The following is a 17859-nucleotide window of genomic DNA, read 5'->3' as shown; positions in this document are numbered from 1 at the left end:
CTGTGTTCAGGGGTGTCTGCTGTTGAATCGTATGTAACATTAACCAATGAAACAAAAATGTCCAATGATAGGGGACTGATAAAATAATATCAGGAAAATTCCAAGTGTTGCAGTATAAAAAAGGATGAGCTGGGTTCATGTATACTAAGACACAAAAGATGGAAAGATTATTATACTATTAAATGGAAAAGAATTGCTATATGTGCACTTATGTGATGTTTCTGAAAGTGTCTAAAATAAACTGGTGACCATCATTGCATTACGGAAGGGCAGTTGTGCACCTGACGGCAGAAGAGGAAGGAGACCTACATGTCATTGTTTGTACTGTATGCATTCTCTATTCTAGAAATTAACATCCACGAGTCCAACAAATGTAAAGAGAATAAAACTACAAGTGTGTGTGTGTGTGTGTGTGTGTGTGTGTGTGTGTGTGTGTGTGTGTGTATACATGTATCTACCTATATGGGAATTCTTTCTGAATTGCATTTTGTTAATATTTATTTGGCCTTTTAAAATTTTTATTTTATTTCATTTAAATTTATCCAATTGTGTGTGTGTATGTGTGTGGTGTGCACATGTGTGTGCCACAGTGCACATGTGGAGGTCAGAGAGTAGCTCACTGGAGTTGGTTCTCTTATTCTATCCTGTGAGAAACAGGATTGAACTCAGGTCTCCAGGCTTGGTGGCAGGAGCCTTTACCCACTGAGCTATCCCACCAGCCCACTTTGACCTTTTCAGGATCAGTTTTTCACACATGTTCTCTCATTGTCATTAACCATTACCAAAGCCTTACCTAGTTTAGAACCAGGGGATCCCAAATATAGATGGTCCCAAACCAAGACTCTGTCTAGATGATGTGGAAGCTTGTGACAAGTCATCTCCCCTTGTGTAAATTTCCCAATCCCTCCTGGCCTACCATATTGACTTTGGCAATATTCACTGGCCTTGTTGTGCCAATAACATTATTGAGACCAAATTGACTGAACATGTGGCCACATACTCCAAATGTTTTTTGATACAGTTAGATAGAAGACTGTAGATTAAATGTTTATGTTGCCGGTGATCCAGCAGTGGCCTTCTATAACACTCCCCGGATCCAAGCGACAAGTTCAATTACTTTTTCATTTACCATAGGAGACTTTCTACTACATGTCTCCCAGCAATCATTTTTGACACGGCTTAAGAAATGATAAATTATACCCAACAAAACCAGAAAAAGAAACTCTGGGTTTGTCACAGATAATTGCAAGGAAAACAGTTATTTGCATCTCTGTTGTCTCTTACATTAAAACAAAAACAAAAACAAAAAGCCAGTCCCAATGTTCCTAAAACAAAAGAGATCCAAAAACTTTTTTAAATACTTCATTTTCCTTTTATACTTAGAAACATTTGGAGGAAGTACTTTGTTTGAGTTGTGTGTTCAGAATCCAGTTTTGCATCAGCAATGCCACCCTACTTTCTCTTCTCAGGTGTTTGGTAGCTATATCAATGCTCACACATGACCAGTGTTGTAAAACTGAAACCAGAGAGTACCATAGCATCCTTGATATTTGCACAATAATGTAGTTCTTTGTAATTCAGGACAACATATGCCGTGTTAGCCTTGTGTGCAAGCTTATATAAAAGTAGTAGATGGGCTAGACTATCTATACCCCATTCAGGAAAAACAGCCATTGTGGACACCGTTCACATGAGGGCAAAAGGAACTTCTGGTCCTGTTGGTGTTCATGCAAAACTACCATAAAACTCAAGGTTGGCTATGAACACACTCTAGCAGAACTCTGTGAGTGAAGTTCTCAGAAAGGTTTGCCTGCATCTGATTAGAGACTCGGTGATGGTGAAAAGGCTGGAATGTTGCAGGTCAAAGCTAATTAAGTCATCTTTGACTGTCTTAAGAGCCATTCCCTGCCTACCCCTGTGTCTGGTTTAACATCCTTGTGACTATCAGGAGAAATGTTAACTTAGCAGACCCCTAGCTTCCACCAATCTAGAAGCTGAAAGATCACTAATCAGCATCTGAAGCCTGTAGCAGGGGGTCCCACTTGGCTGTAGCTTGCCTCTCTGATGTGTATAGCAATGTATTTGAAAACTGTCTTAATGTATGACTTTCTTTGCTCTGTTACTTTATGAAACTTTTCACATTGAACAGGTTTATGGTTTTCTGCTCCTGTTTTTCTTGGGGTTATTATTTAAAACTATCTTTGTAGCATCAAAATAAATGTTACATGATCCATAAGACAGATACTTTGTTTGTTTTGGTTTTTTGAGACAGGGTTTCTCTGTGTGACACTGGCTGTCCTGGAACTCACTCACTATGTAGATCAGGCTGCCCTAGAACTCACTCACTGTGTAGATCAGGCTGTACTAGAACTCAGAGACTGACCTGTCTGATTAAAGGGCATGTGCCACCACCACTTGGCTGATGCTTTCATCATTAAGAACCAATATTGGAAGCTGGGCAGAGTAGCTTGGGTCTGTAATTCTAGCATTTGGGAAGCTGGGGCAGGAGGATTGCTGTATGTAGGTTTACAGCCAGCCTAGACTACACAGTGAGTTTCAGGACAGCCTGAACTACAGTATGACACCCTATTTCAGAAAACTCAATTCAAAATTAGAATCTGAGGTGAGAAGTCAGTCATTCAAGCATGACGTTTGGGGGTTTGGGTTGTTTTGTTTTATTTCCATTGTTTTTATTTTGAGACAAAGTCTTTCTACATAGCCATGTCTGTCCTGGAACTCACTGATCCTTGAACTAAGAGATCTACCTGCCTCTGCCTCCCCAGTGCTGAGATTAAAGGTGTGTGCCACCATGCCTGGCTAGGCATCTGAGTTTATTTCTCAGCATCCATGTTTGTTTGTTTGTTTTTAATAACAAACTAGACTGGAGAGATGGTTCAGAGCTTAAGAGCTTGCTACTCTGCAGAGGACTCAGGTTCAATTCCCAGTAACAACCATCTCACAACCATCTGTAACTCCAGCTCCAGGTAATCTGACACTCTTTTGTAGCCTCCTATGGCACTACACACAGGTGATGCACATACATATGCAGACAAAACATCTATATACATGAAGGAAGGAAGGGAGGGAGGAAGGGAGGGAGGAAGGGTGGGAGGGAGGAAGGGAGGAGGGAGGGAGGGAGGGAGGGAGGGAGGGAGGAAGGGAGGGAGGGAGGGAGGGAAGAAGGAAGGGAGGGAGGGAGGGAGGGAAGAAGGAAGGGAGGAAGGGAGGGAGGGAGGAAGGAAGGGAGGAAGGGAGGGAGGGAGGAAGGGAGGAAGGGAGGAAGGGAGGAAGGGAGGGAGGGAGGGGAGGAAGGAAAACTTGAAGAAAAGGACCAGTACTGGGGCATGAAACATGCATCTTAAAGAGTCTTATTAATAAAATCAAACCCAGAGCCAGGTATTGGGGTGAATGCTGGAAGATCAGAGAAGCAGAACAAGCCACAGCTTCCTCACCTTGCCAGTTCCTCAGCTGATCCTGTTTCCTCAGACTGGAAGCCTCTGAGTCCTCATCCAGAATGAATCTCAGCTGAATTGCTGTTAAAAGCCTAAAAGCTTAACCAGCTTAGTTCCTGGTTTTCACGCCTTATATACCTTTCTGCTTCCTGCCATCACTTCCTGGGATTAAAGGTGTGTGTTACCATACCTGGCTGTTTCCAATGTGGCCTTGAACTCACAGAGATCCAGAGGGATTTCTGTCTCTGGAATGCTAGGATTAAAGGCGTGAGTCCCACCATTTTCTAGCCTCTGTATCTAGTGGCTTTTCTGTTCTCTGACCCCAGATAAGTTTATTAGGGTGCACAATATTTTGGGGAACACAATACCACCACAGAGCCAAATAAAGGTGATTGCTTGACAATCTGAGTTTGATTTCTGGGACCCACATGATGCCAGGAAAGGATAGACTCCTGCATTTTGTCCCTTGACAATTGTGTACAAACATACACACTATATCGATCAATTAATTAAATTTTAGAAAGAACTACTACTTAGTTAAATTTTTCATAAATAATGACTAAATCTATATTGTCTTTGAAAGCTGAGCAGCACTATTTTTAAGTTTCTAGAATTTAGGCCATCTATACTTAGTAAACTCATGCTGGAGTTGAATGAATTCAGTAATCCACAGATTGCTTCCACAATTCAGATGCATAAGTCTCATCATTGCAAAGCCAGACTTATCCAAGGCAGTGGATCCAAGACAGCCATACTAAGGTTCTATATGTAATCCAAGGAGAATCTTGCCTCATTTCCATTCTTAGAGGTCAAGAACACCATAACTGCATTTTTTGATGTCACATATGGAAAACCCCACTGAGCAATTAATCCTATGCAGCAATTGGCCCAAAATTATTTCCAGATATCTCTGACTCCATTTAGGTCTTATCACTATTCCCATGGGAATATCTGTTATTCCCACTGGAGTCTTCATTCTCCCCAGTAAAAGTCTTGTTTTGTACAACCTGGCACAAAATGATGAACTGAACCAATTAAAAATTTTATTTCAAAAGAATTTAAATTGGAATCCATTTTCTGATGCTATACCAGGATACTATAGTCTGGGTAACATACAGAGAAAAGAAATATATTTCTTATAGTCCCAGAAGCCAAGAAGTCTGAGGTTAAAGGACTACACTGGGTGAAGCCCTTATTTGCTGGGGATGTCTTTCTATATGTGAATGTGTGTTGCTCTGATTTGGTTGATAAATAAAATGCTGATTGGCCAGTAGCCAGGCAGGAAGTATAGTATAGGAGGGATAAGCAGAGAGGAGAATTCTGGGAACAGAAAGGCTGAGTCAGGAGTTGCCAGCCAGATACAGAGGAAGCAAGATGTGAAGGAAGAACTGAGAAAAGGTATCAAGCCATCTGGCTAAACATAAATAAGAATTATAGGTTAGTTTAAATGTAAGAGCTAGTCAGTGGTAGGCCTGAGCTAATGGCTGAGCAGTTTTAATTAATATAAGCCTCTGTGTGTTTACTTGGGTCCAAGCGGCTGCAGGACTGGTGGGTGAGGGAAATTTGTTCTGACCACAGGCCAGGTGGGACACAGGAAAACTTTAGCTACACTTATTACTTCTTCATCACATGATGAATGGAGCCGAAGTATAAACTCGAGTCTTTCTCCTCCTACAGCTGCTAATGGCATCCTTGTCCTCAAGCTTTATACCCAATGACTTTTCAAAGGCCCACCTCTCAATACCATTGACAAATGGAATTGATAGACTGAGTGGTTAAGTTTCTTATATGTGAAATGTGGGAACATAATAGGGATACAGAAAGAGCCACGTACTGGGAGAAAGAATAGGAGTAAATGGTTCCAGACCAATGACCAATGTCACCACCATAGGGGGCCACATAGGATGGAGGGGGTCCTCATAGGAAGAGTCTCAAAACCCATGGGAGGAGATCAGCTCTTATAAGAAAGAAAGCCCCTGGCCATGTGATGCCAGCCCTCCCTCCTGCATGTACACTGTTCTTTCCTCCTACCAGTATGACAAGGCAAGGCATTTTTTTCTTAAGCCACACTCACTGCTAGAAGGAAGTTTTATCCAGGAACAAAATCTGTCCTCAGCTTAAATGATTCTAGGCCCCAGAGATGCTGGATTGATTTTGGGACCACAGCTCGCTGTTGGGGAGGAGGTGGTCTTACCAGGTTTGCTGTCTCATCTCCATTACCAGCAAGGGCAGCTATGCACTCTCAGGATTCTCTAGCTTGGGTGAAAGGAACCCCATGTTTTTTCTCTGGCTCCACTACACCAGAACAACTACAGACCCATCAGTATAGGTACACACTGGAGGCTCTCACAGGTACTCCAGAAATGGCCTTCTGGGGTTAGGGAGGTGACTCAGTCAGGAAAGTGGGTGCCCTGCAAGCATAAGGACATGATTTTGATCTCTAGAACCTGTTTAAACTGGTAATCCCAACTCTGGGGAGGTGGAATCAAGATTTCTGGGGCTCACTGTACAGCCTGCCTAGCCTACTTAGCAAGCTTTATGCAAGTAAGAGACCCTGTCTTAAAAAAACAAGGTAGACAGTGCCTGAGGAGGCACACACTAGGTTGTCTTCTGGTCTCCACATGCACACAGCCCTCAAGATCAATTAATTAATTAACTGAAATACATAAAAGAAATACATCTTCTCCCTGAGACCCCCTGGCTTCTATGTGCCGGCAAAAGTCTGAAGTAGATCCAGGGCATCATCTGGTTAAGGACCTAACATGTACTCAACTTAGTGGACTAAGAAAAAGGAGAGCTTGGGTGGTGAGGCAGAAAAGCTAGGGAAGTGACCAGTGGTGGCACATTCTCTTTACCTGGGACACAAACACCTCACCTGGAAGCGATGTCCTCCTTTGGACACAGTCATTATACTTCATGACAATATAGGAGTCTTCATAATGGTATTTTTCATCCAAGAACAGTGAGGGGGCTGTTTTGCATATTTTTCATCCTTTGTGGGGCTCTAAATTACTTGGTAATGGGAAACACGTCTGCAGAGAGTCTTTGTAGTGTTTGTCTTATGGTTTCATGCAAACACTGAGCAAGAGGAATTTGTTATGAACAACTTGTAATTGCTTACTGGGGAAAAAATCAAACACACACACACACACACACACACACACACACAAACAACAACAACAACAAAAACAAAAACCCCATAAAGTTGGATGGGCACTAATCAGATCTAAAGGCAAATTCAAGCTCCCTTTGAAAGATGGTGGAGGGGAAAAATCACACATTGAGATCTGGCTGCAGACCTGTGAGCAGCCTGACTTCATTTTCAGGGTGTCTGCTTACAAGGAGTGGCTTGGAACCATGGGTGGGTGACACCTCCCCAAAACCCACCCAGAGGGCTACACTCACCAAGATGGAGGGTCAACTTTAGGAAATTTTGGAAGAGAGATTCTCAGCTATAGGAGGCTAGAGATGGGGAAATTTAAAAATGGGGTAAAAGAAATAATGCAAGTTTTTTTTCCATTGAATTTCTTTTCTCTGTGATTTCTGGTTCAGATTTTCATGTTTAGAAGTCACAAATTCAATCTGGTTTAACAAGCCATGTGTGCTGTCTGCCCTTTACTTCATCACCAAGAATCTGCTGTTGGAAAGGGACAATCAGTGTGTGTTATGGGTGTGTGTGCTCATGTGCGTGTGAGGGCACATGTGTGGGTGTGTGGGCACATGTGTGGGTGTGTGCTGTATATGAGGCAGAACATTCTCTTGGGATTCCATTACTGTGACATTTCTGGACAGTGAGCAGGGGAAATCTTGACTTGTGTGTTTTGTAAGCTGTGGTGACAGAACTGTAGCTAGTGGTGTTGACTGTTATTAGGGGTGGGGGGACTGGTACAGCCAAACTTCACCATCATACTAAGTTTTTAGAAGATTTATTTATTTTTCTATTATGTGTGTATGTTTGAATTTATGTACATGTACTGGATGCATGCCTGGTGCCCATAGAGACCCAGAAGAGGGTGTTGAATCCCCTGAAATTGGTTGTAAGCTCCCATGGGGGTGCTGGGAATTAAACCTGAGTCCTCTGCAAGAGCAGCCAGTGCTCTTAACTGCTGAGCCACCTCTTCAGCCCCCATCCATTTTTAAAGACATTCTTATTTGGTCTGTGACATCACTGAAGTTTGCATGTGACATACCCATGGCTCTACCATTGTGTACCTAATTGTATACACTATGAACAAGCTCTATTCCCATTTTTTTAAAATATAAGATTTTTTTAAATGTGTATTTGTGTGTCTGTGTGCATTATTCTTGCACTGCCCTTGGAAGTCAGAGGAGGGTGTTGAATTCCCAGGAGCTGGAGTTAAAGTGGCTGTGAGCAATTTGCTGTGGGTGCTGAGAACTAAATGGGTCCTCTGCAAGTACAGCAAATGCTGTTAATGGTGGAGCCATCTCTCCAGCCTGCTACTTCCATACTTGTCATGTGATTTTCCTGGTCATTTCTGGGAATATCCCTGGGTAATGATGCTGCCTCCATGTAGATTTAAGTGGGCTTTGCTGTGGATGTAGTCATACCTTTTTCTTTCCACAAATAGAACCTAAGAAAAGTTGTTTCTCCTACATTTTTTCTCAAATGGAGCCACTAATGCATGCAGTTTAAATGACATAATTGTGCATCTGCTGTATATATTTTAACAAACCCTGAGAATTCCTTCAATTCCTTCAATTGATGACTTCTCCCGCAAGACTGCTATCACCTCTGTGTTTTGTCAGAGGCCTTTCTGGTTGAGTGAGAAAAGCCAGGCAGCTGCATGGAAGGAATATGTGCCTTTTGTTCATGGATGGGGAAAAGGTCTGCCACCCTGAAATGACTGCAAGAAGACCAGCCAGAGTCTCCATTTAACTCATTTAGATGGTGGCGTTGGATACCGTCTTAAATTTCATCATCCTAGCCTCTACCATCCACATGAGGACTCTCTCCAAGACAAACATCCCAGCATCCACCTCAGCTTCCTGACCTTGCATGGAAAAGCCTTGTTTGAATAGGGGTGTCTCTGTTTCCAGAAGCGGAAGAAGCAAAGTGTGGTGTCAACCTTATGAGCAGTTGATGACAGGTATTTACAGTCACAGAGAAACATGTACAGGTGGAGGAGATCAGAGCCCAGATCTGGGGTATTTTCTTAACATTCCCAATAGCCCTTACACCTAGACTGAGTTACCTTCTCTGCTTCCAGAGTTCTGTACTTAGGCTATGGTTGTGGGATTTGTATTTTAACACGACTGTATTATCTGCTTAGCTGTGGGCTGATAATTTTAAGGATTTTTGTTCTTTAGTGATTGGGACAATCTACAGGGCATGGAATGATGCCTACTAATGGAGTCTCAATTCAGGCATCCTGCACCTTTGGCTGGATCTCCTCAGGCTTTGAGGCAACAGCTCTTCAATCTAGCCACAAGCTGAGCTCAGTCATTGCCTAACTGAATTTACCACTGTTCAACCTGTTGGCATGTAGTGTGTTTAAATTATGAAGTCAGTCATTTATAAAGACAAAGCAACTCTACAAAAACTTCAGTACCTTGGGTTTTAACTCCATGATTAACAACGAACAAAATAAGATTTTCTTAGAAGTATTTTATATAGTCTGTATCATCTGATTATCTAAATTTTCATCTTAACCATTTATTTTTATTTTTTCCATTTTATTTATTTATTTTATGTATATGAGTGTTTTGTCTACATGTATATCTATTCACCACTTTTGTGCCTGGTGCCCATGGAAGCCAGAGAAGGCATCCAATCTCTTGGGATTAGAATCACAGATGGTTGTGAGCTGCTTGGTAGATGCTTGAAAATGAACTCAGGTCATCCAGAAGAGCTGTCATTGCTCTTAACTGCTGAGTCATCTCTCTGACCCTGATTTTCTGGTATAAAATGTTCTTTTCAAGACTAAGCTATTTTAACTAATAAATAAATAAATAAATTATTAAAGGGGATTGTGGACCCAGGCTCATTATAGAGTCCTGAAAATATTGAGAACACCATGAGTAAAAAAGCCACTCCACCACATAGAATCCAAGAACTTCTAGGTCTATAGAGTACCAGGTGATTGATGAGAGTGGCCACAAATTCAACAGTGATGGAGGTAGCTTGGTGGCTATGGTCATAATGGTCACAATAGTGGTGGTGATTGTGAGGATAGTGCTGGTTGTGGGGGGTCATAATAATTGTGGGTGATAGTGATTGTGGAGATGGTGGTGGAAGGGACGGTGGTCAGAGTGATGATGGTGGTGGTCATACTGACAATAACGAAGGCAGTAATGGTGGTTGTGGTGATGGTAATGATGACAATTACTATGGTTTGGACCTAGACTATTCTCCAAAGGCTATGGTGTTAAGGACAAATTCAAGCCTGCCACAGAATTGGAAGAAACTTTAGCAAATGGATTGCAGTGGGAGATCCTCAAGTCAGCGGATGAGCTTCTGGTCTCTTCCTGCCACTTTCCATTTCCTAGCTGTGAGATGAGTAGTGCCACTCTACCATTTGCCTCTACCACAAGGTATTGCCTTGACACAGGCCCAAAAGCCATGAGCCAATTGATCATGATCTAAATAAAAACCTCCCTTGTGGTAAAGGGAGGTGATCCAGTTGGTAAAAGCACTTGCTGTGCAATTATAAGGACCTGAGTTTGGTCCCCAGTACCCACATAAAAAGCCAGGGATAGCCATGTATTCCTGTAACATCAACACTGAGATGGTACAAACTGAGGAGGATCCTGGGAGTTCAGTGGACAGCTAGGCTTAGCTGAAAAATAGTGAACTCCTGGTTCAGTGAGAGACCTTATCTCAAAAATAAGGTGGAGAGCAATAGAGGAAGATATCTGATGTCTTCCTCTGGCCTCCATACAGACACACATGGTTGTGGCACCCCTCCCAAATATACCACCCACAACACACACATACACACACACACACACACACACACACACACACACATTCTCCTTTTTTGTGGTGTGTTACATATGTTTGTTGTATGTGTGGGTGTCATGTGAGTGTATGGGTACACACATGCAGAGGCCAGTAGAGAACATGGAATATCTTCCTCTATCACACTTTACCTTGTTCCCTTAAGATGTCTCTTTCTCTGTGTCTCTCTCTATCTGTCCCTCTGTCTCTGTCTTTGTCTCTGTCTGTCTCTCTCTCTCTCTCACCTGAACTTGTCATTTAGCTAGGCTTGCTGGCCAGACAGTGAGCTCCCAGGATCTGCCTGTCTCTGTTCCCCACTTCTGGAATTACACAAATTCAGACTAATGCCCTATTTTTATATAGATGCTAGAAATTCAAACTCAGGTCCTCATACTCACAGAGTAATTGATCTTACCCCCTGAGCCATCTCCTAGACCCTAACTCTCTCTCTTTTTAAGTTGCTTATCTATGTTCCCAGCAACCATGAAAGAAAGAAATGAAACCACATTTTGAGAACCTGGAATTCAACCAGAAAGTGGTCCTCAGAGATTGGAATTGAATGTACCAGAAGTCTGATTGGCATTATCAAGTTGCTGTCTTATCTGTCATTGGGTGGACAGTTGTCATTTCTGTTTCTTACTGATTTTCCCCACAAGTGCTCATAGTTATTAGTAAAGACACCACATCAGTAGGTGAGCACAATCAGTATGACAATGAGCAGACAGTCTCAGTGACAGGAGCCCTGAGCTGAGTCTTTGTTTACAGGGAGTGGTGAATCCCTCTCTTTGCTCTCTACTACCTTGAAGCTGCCAGCAAGAATTCATGGGCTTGGGGATGGGAGCAGCCAGGGCACCACACCCTTTAAATTGGACTTAAGCCAAGTCTTATTACTGACTAGCCTTGTGGTGCCTTCTGGGCAAGTTGCTTAACCTCTCTTACCTTATCTTATCTGTAGCAGATAAGGTAATATTGAGTAAGGCAGCAGTGCTGAGCACCTGGGCAGTCCCTCCCCCCCAAGCCTCTGCTGGCCACTTGCTCCCTGCTCTGGTAGAGGAAGGATGCTGACAAGGACAGGGCCTGCCTCCTCTCCGCAGTAAGAAACGTCGGGGCGCTAGGGCTAAGCTGCCAGGCCTTTACTGGCTCTAAGAGTGTATTGGGCTGGGTAGCTGTGGTGGCTCGCACCTGGGATTCCAGAACTCTGAGAGACTGAGGCAAAATTCTGAGCTACCTATGAAACTGTCTAAAACAAAACCACTACCACAAGTCTGCTCACCTCTAGTCTCAATCCACTGACTCAAGCATTAACAACTTTCTTTTTTCTTTTATGTGGATATGTGTACGTGTATGTGGATCCTATCTCCCCACCCCCAATTTGTGGGTGTATAGAAAGCAGAGGTTGATGTAGGGATGAATGTCTTAAGAAACTGCTCTCTATCCTTTTTTTTTTTCCTTTTGGACACAGGATCTATATAGTCAGAGTTCTCTAGAGTAACAGAACCTATAGCATGACGAGAGAGAGATGGGAGAGAAAGGGAGAGATGGGATTTTTCTGAGCTGAGTATATTTCCTGACTTTCTTGGTTAAACTGGAATTGGAACATCAATGTGGAACTGGAATTGTAAACTGTTCTGTATTTCTTCTACCCAACAGCCTGCAAAGGGTTCAGCAACCCATGAAAAGTAGTTAAAAATAGGCATGAGGTTTATAATTGTGAAAAAAGCTAGAAATTATTCAAAAGTCCAACAATCAGAGCTGGTTGGGTCCAGTCTGTGTGAGTATAGGATGCCTATTACACAACAATTTAAAATGGTGCTATGGAGTGTTGTTAATGTAAGATTCTGGCTGAGGAGATGATCAGTGGTTACAAGCATGGGCTGTTCTTCCAGAGGACCCTGATTCAATCCCAGTACCTACATGGCCACTCACAACTGTCTGTAACTGTAGTTCCAAGGGATCTGACACCCTCACACAGATACATGCAGGCAAAACATCAATGCACAGAAAATAAAAAATAAATCCTTAAAATAAATATAAGAATTAAGAAATGCTGTGGCTTGTTCAACGACAGAAACTGGTGCACAGCCATACGGTGTTGTTTACTTTCCTGTTGCTGTGACCAAATGCTTGACAAAAAGTTCTGCTTTCTGCTCGAAGTTTGAAACAAGGAAATTCATCATGTCAAGGAAGGCATGGAGTGCAAGAGGATGAGGCAGCTGGACACACTGCATCTGCAGTTAGAAACAGTGATGAATGCCAATGCTCAGCTCACTTTCTACTTTTTTTGTTTTAAGATCCGTTTCATTTTAAATTATGTGTATATGTGTGTAGGGGAGGGGTGGGTATATGTGATTGCAGGTGCCCTCAGAAGCCAGAAGAGGATGTCAGATCCCCTTTGGAGTGGAGTTACAGGTGGTTCTGAGCTGCCCAATATCGGTGCTGGGAACTGAACTTGGGCCCTCTGGAAGAGAAGCAAGCACTCTTAACCACTATCTTGCCACACTTTCTACTTTTAATTCAAAGGGACCCCAGCCTATGACATGAGCCTGTCTGGAAACACCCATACAGACCACCCAGAGGTATCTCCTAGGTAACTCTATTCCAGTCAAAGTGACAGTAAAGATTAGCTGTTACTTACACACTGAGAGCCCACACTGCCACCTCAACTATATACAGATAAGGTACAGCAAGCAAGACCAAAGATAGTCTTTCCTCCCCAGCCCTCCATCCTCATCTGAGGATCTCTATTTGATGCAGTGCCTTTACTGAGCACACAGTGACAGACCCTGTGGACATCTCTCCCATTCCCAGAACAGAAACTAAGATATATGTTGATACTATTGATATAGTTGATAAACTATTTTTATATTCCTGTTTAAGATAATTTGTATATTAATACAAATACAGAACTATATTTGTTATAATGTACACATATTTTTACTCTTATTTCAAATATTTGTATATTGATACAAATGTAAATTTCTATCTGTCATACTGTATGTTCTACTTCTGTTTAAGATATTTTGTATACTGATATATATTTAGGATTTAGTCATATTGCATATCTCACTATACATTCCTACCTCTGTTATCAATATCCTGTGTATTGTCACAATTTTGAAGTCATTGTCCTTTATCGTACATTCGCTTATAGACTGTTTACCTGGTTTACATGAAGCCTTAGTCCTTAGGTTGTTTAGGTAGATAAGACTTATAGATTTCTAGTCACCTATGCTTGTCATCTCTATAGCTATGCTAGTTAGGTTATCTAGATTTACAGATACATAGGTCAGATGGACAGGTAATCTTCAAACATTTCATAGACCTAGAGAATATGGTATTTAAATAACTTAGAATTCTGTTGACGTGAGACACAATTGCTCCTGGCAGCACCAATTTGATCCTGAGAAAATGTTGGGCTTCTAAGACATTTTCATTTGGAAGTTTGTCTTCTTGGCACAAAATGGTCTACTGGACAAAGAACTGTCCTTGCCTCAACTGCTGACAATACAAGTGCTGTCTTTCTGGACAAGCAGGACACAAAGACAAGTGACTTCTGAACTCTGCCAAGCCAGGGTAAGATGGTCTTTCAGAATTCCTGCTTCTGAAGATGCTCTGTCAGATACTCTAGGCCTGTAGCCAATTTGAATGCACCAACAATGCTGAGAAACATTAGGTGACTGTCCAGGCTGCCATCTGTCTCTGTATACTCTTGCAAGATTCCCTAAAGTTGCTTGCATCCATCTTCCATTTCTCAGGTACCATTGTATTCCTTTGTAGTTAGAGTTTTCCTGCCTGGCCCACAGTCAGGACAAAGCTCTCTTACCCGCCAGTCCCACAGTTGCTCAGACCCAACCAAGAAAGCAGACTTATATTGTTTACAAACTGTATGGTCATGGCAGGCTTCTTGCTATCTACTTCTTCTATCTTAAATTAACCCATTTCTATAAATCTATACTTTGCCACGTACCTTACATCTTGTCATGGCCATGGCTGGCAGTATCTCTCTCCTCAGCCTTCCTGTTCCCAGCCTCCTCCTCTTCCTTGTCCCACCTACCCTATCCTTCCTGCCTGGCTACTGGTCAATCAGCACTTTATTTATTTTAACCAATTGGAGCAACACATTTGACATACAGAACATCCCACAGCATTCCTTCTCAGGTCTTTGATGAGATTGAAGACTAGCAGTTATAGTTACAACTTAGTATATATATAATATTTTAGATAGAACATATTAAGTATCAGATTCAGGTTCTTTAGGATAGGACACCTTTTGGAATGATCTTTGTAACATGCCATTTACCCACACTCTAGACTTTAGTATGTGTTTCTGCTTGATATTGTTTGCATTGATTATAGTTTCATCTTATCTAGGTCATTATCCCTCATTACTCCTGGACAATATTTGATAACCATTCCTTTGTATATAGTCTTGTATTAGGTTAGAACCTTCTTATTTAGACAAAAAGGGGAGATGTAGTAGGTAGCCATTCCAGCTTTGACCTGGAAGCTCCAACCCCCATTGAGGCTTCGGTAACTGTCACACCTACAAGGCAGGGCTGAGAGAGGATGCTGAAGACCTGGGATCCAGATCTGCAGGCTCTCTTAGTTCCTAGACACTAGATGCTGGAGGTAGACCGAGCAGAGTTCTCCAGAGAACACCACCAGACTGCGCTATGCTTTTCCTAGACCCTGTAAACTATCCCTTCACTTGTAAGTAACCCCACAAAATAAACTTCCCTTTTAGCTACGTGGAGTGGCCTTAATAATTTCACCAATAGATATATTCTATTCCTGCTTAACAGGTTAGGAAAATAGAGGTACAGAGAAGATAGCCATGTCCCCAAGAAGACAGACTACTGGTGTAAGAATGGAGACTGCAAACAACACTCAGTCAACTTGACTCTAAACCTAAACTATACTGCCCACACCTGGAAAACTATACACTGATTTCACACTGTTAAAGCCAAGTGAGAATCACTGATTAAAAAAAAAAAAAAATGGGTGAGGGAATGAAGCATGATCCTAATTAGTCTTATCAATAAAAACCAGGAGTCAAATATCAGCATAATAGCCTGAAAGATCAGAGAAGCAAAGAGGCAGCCACTAGTGACTTCTTACTTCTTTAGATCCTCAGACTAAAAGGAGCCAAGATCCTGTCTCCACATGCCTTATATTCCTGTCTCCACCTCCCGAGTGTGCTGAGATTAAAGGCAGGTGTGAGCTTCCCAAGTTCTGGGATCAAAGGTGTGAGCCACCACCGCCTGGCCTCTATGGTAAACCAATGGCTAGCTCCACCAACTGATCTCCAGGCAAGCTTTATTTGTCAGAACACAAACAAAATATCACACAACATGGAAAGATTTTGTGGGTCAAGTGCTTGCTGTTCAGATCCTCAGCACTGCTATAATAGGCCAAGCATGGTGTCATGTGGTGGTATTGTGTTCCCCCAAATATTGTGTGTTCCCTGAAATAAACATATCTGGGGTCAGAGAACAGACAGCCACTAGAACAAAGCCAAAAATGGTGACTAGAAAATGGGAAGAGTAAGCTATAGCAGAAGTTGGGCGGTGGTGGTACACACCTTTAATCCCAGCACTTGGGAGATAGAGCTAGCTGGATCTCTGAGTTCAAGGCCACTTTAGAAAGAGCTAAACATGGTGACCCACGCCTTTAATCCCAGAAACACAACCTTTAATCCCAGGGAGTGGGAGCAGAAAGAGAAAGGTATATAAGGCGTGAGGACCAGGAATTAGGGGAGGAAAAACCATGTAGTTAGTTTAAGCTTTGGAGCAACACAGTTCAGCTGAGATTCATGTGGAGGAGGACTCAGAAGCTTCCAGCCTGAGGAAACAAGATCACCTGAGGAAGTAGCAAGGTGAGATAGCTGTGGCTTGTTCTGCTTCTCTGATCTTCCAGCAATCACCCCAATAACTGGCCTCGGGTTTGAGTTTTATTAATAAGACTCTTTAAGTTTCATGTTACAGTGTCATGCACCCATAACCCCAGCACTGAGGGATAGAAACAGGCTAATCCTGGGGACTTGCTGGCAACCCAGTCTAGCCAGTCAATGAGCTCTAGGTTCAGTGAGAGACTCCAACTCCAAAAACAAGGTGAAGAAGGATTGAAAAAGAAATTCTGCTGTCAATCTCTGGCCTACATAGGCACCCATAAAGGTGGGTACTTCCCCCACCATAGGCCGGAGATATGACTAAACTGATAGAGTACTTGCTTAGATGCAGAAAGTAGTAAATAAACTAGGGATGGAGGTGAATATCTCTAATCCCAGCACTCAGGAGAAGGCAAGAGAATTAAAAGTCTAAGGTCACCCTTAACTACAAACTCAGACACACATAAAATTATAATAATGAAAGTCAAGATTAGGGATTATTTAAAAACAGAAGTAGCCAGTCATGGTGATGCACTTTGAATCCCAGCTCCAGGCTCTACAAGGAAAGAACCATACTGGTTTAAGGGAAGCTAACTCCTGTGGCCTGAGTGCTCTGAATTGAACACCTCTGTCTTTTAACTGATGCTGAGCACATCCTAGCCCCATCTCTGTTGCAATGATAAACACCCTGACAAAAGCAACTTGGTGGAGGTTGGGTTTTTGCTCACATTCTCAGTTGTAGTTACAGCAGTAGGCTCTGGAAGCAATGAGTCACATCAGTCAAGAACAGAGAAACAAATGCAAGCTTACTTAGGGCTCACACATGGGAGACATGCATTCCCAAGTTAGCTGTCAGCTTGAGTTGGCCCCCATTCACCCCTGGATCACAGCTTCTGTGTACTGACCCTGAGGAAATACTTCCCAGACGACTTCCCCTAGGTGGTGCTGGTTTATTACTTCCTGGGATTAAAGGCGTGTGTCACCACTGCCTGGTTCTATTTCTCTCATGTAGCCCAGTGTGACCTTGAACTCACAGAGATCCAGACAGATCTCTGCCTCCCAAGTGATAGGATTAAAAGTGTGTGCCACCACTGGCTGACCTCCATGTCTAATTTAGTGGCTGGCTCTGTCCTCTGATCCCCAGGTAAGCTTTATTGGGGTACACAATATATCACCACACAAAAACTTCTACAATCCTCCCAGAGAACATGGTCAGGTCTGTCCCAGTAATAGTCTACTCTCTGTTTGCTTTCTACTGCTGTAGAAAACACCATGACCAAAAGCAACATAAGGAAGAAAGGGTTATTTGGCTCATCTGTCCTCTGGATCATAGTCAGTCATAAAAGGAAGTCAGGGTGGGAACAGGGGCAGGAAATATGGAGGAATTCTGCTTACTGGCTCCTATCCAGTTGATTTTCTCATACCTTATAGACATACTGGCCCACAGACTTGCCTACAGGCCAATTTGATGCTGGCATTTCCTCAAATGAGGTTCCTTCCTCCCAGGGGACTGTAGTTTGTGTCAAGCTAAGAAGAACTAGCCAGCACATTGTTGCTCTGTT

This window comes from Onychomys torridus, chromosome 5 (assembly GCF_903995425.1).
Source record: "Onychomys torridus chromosome 5, mOncTor1.1, whole genome shotgun sequence".
NCBI classification, from domain to species: domain Eukaryota; kingdom Metazoa; phylum Chordata; class Mammalia; order Rodentia; family Cricetidae; genus Onychomys; species Onychomys torridus.
This window is presented reverse-complemented; position numbering follows the sequence as displayed.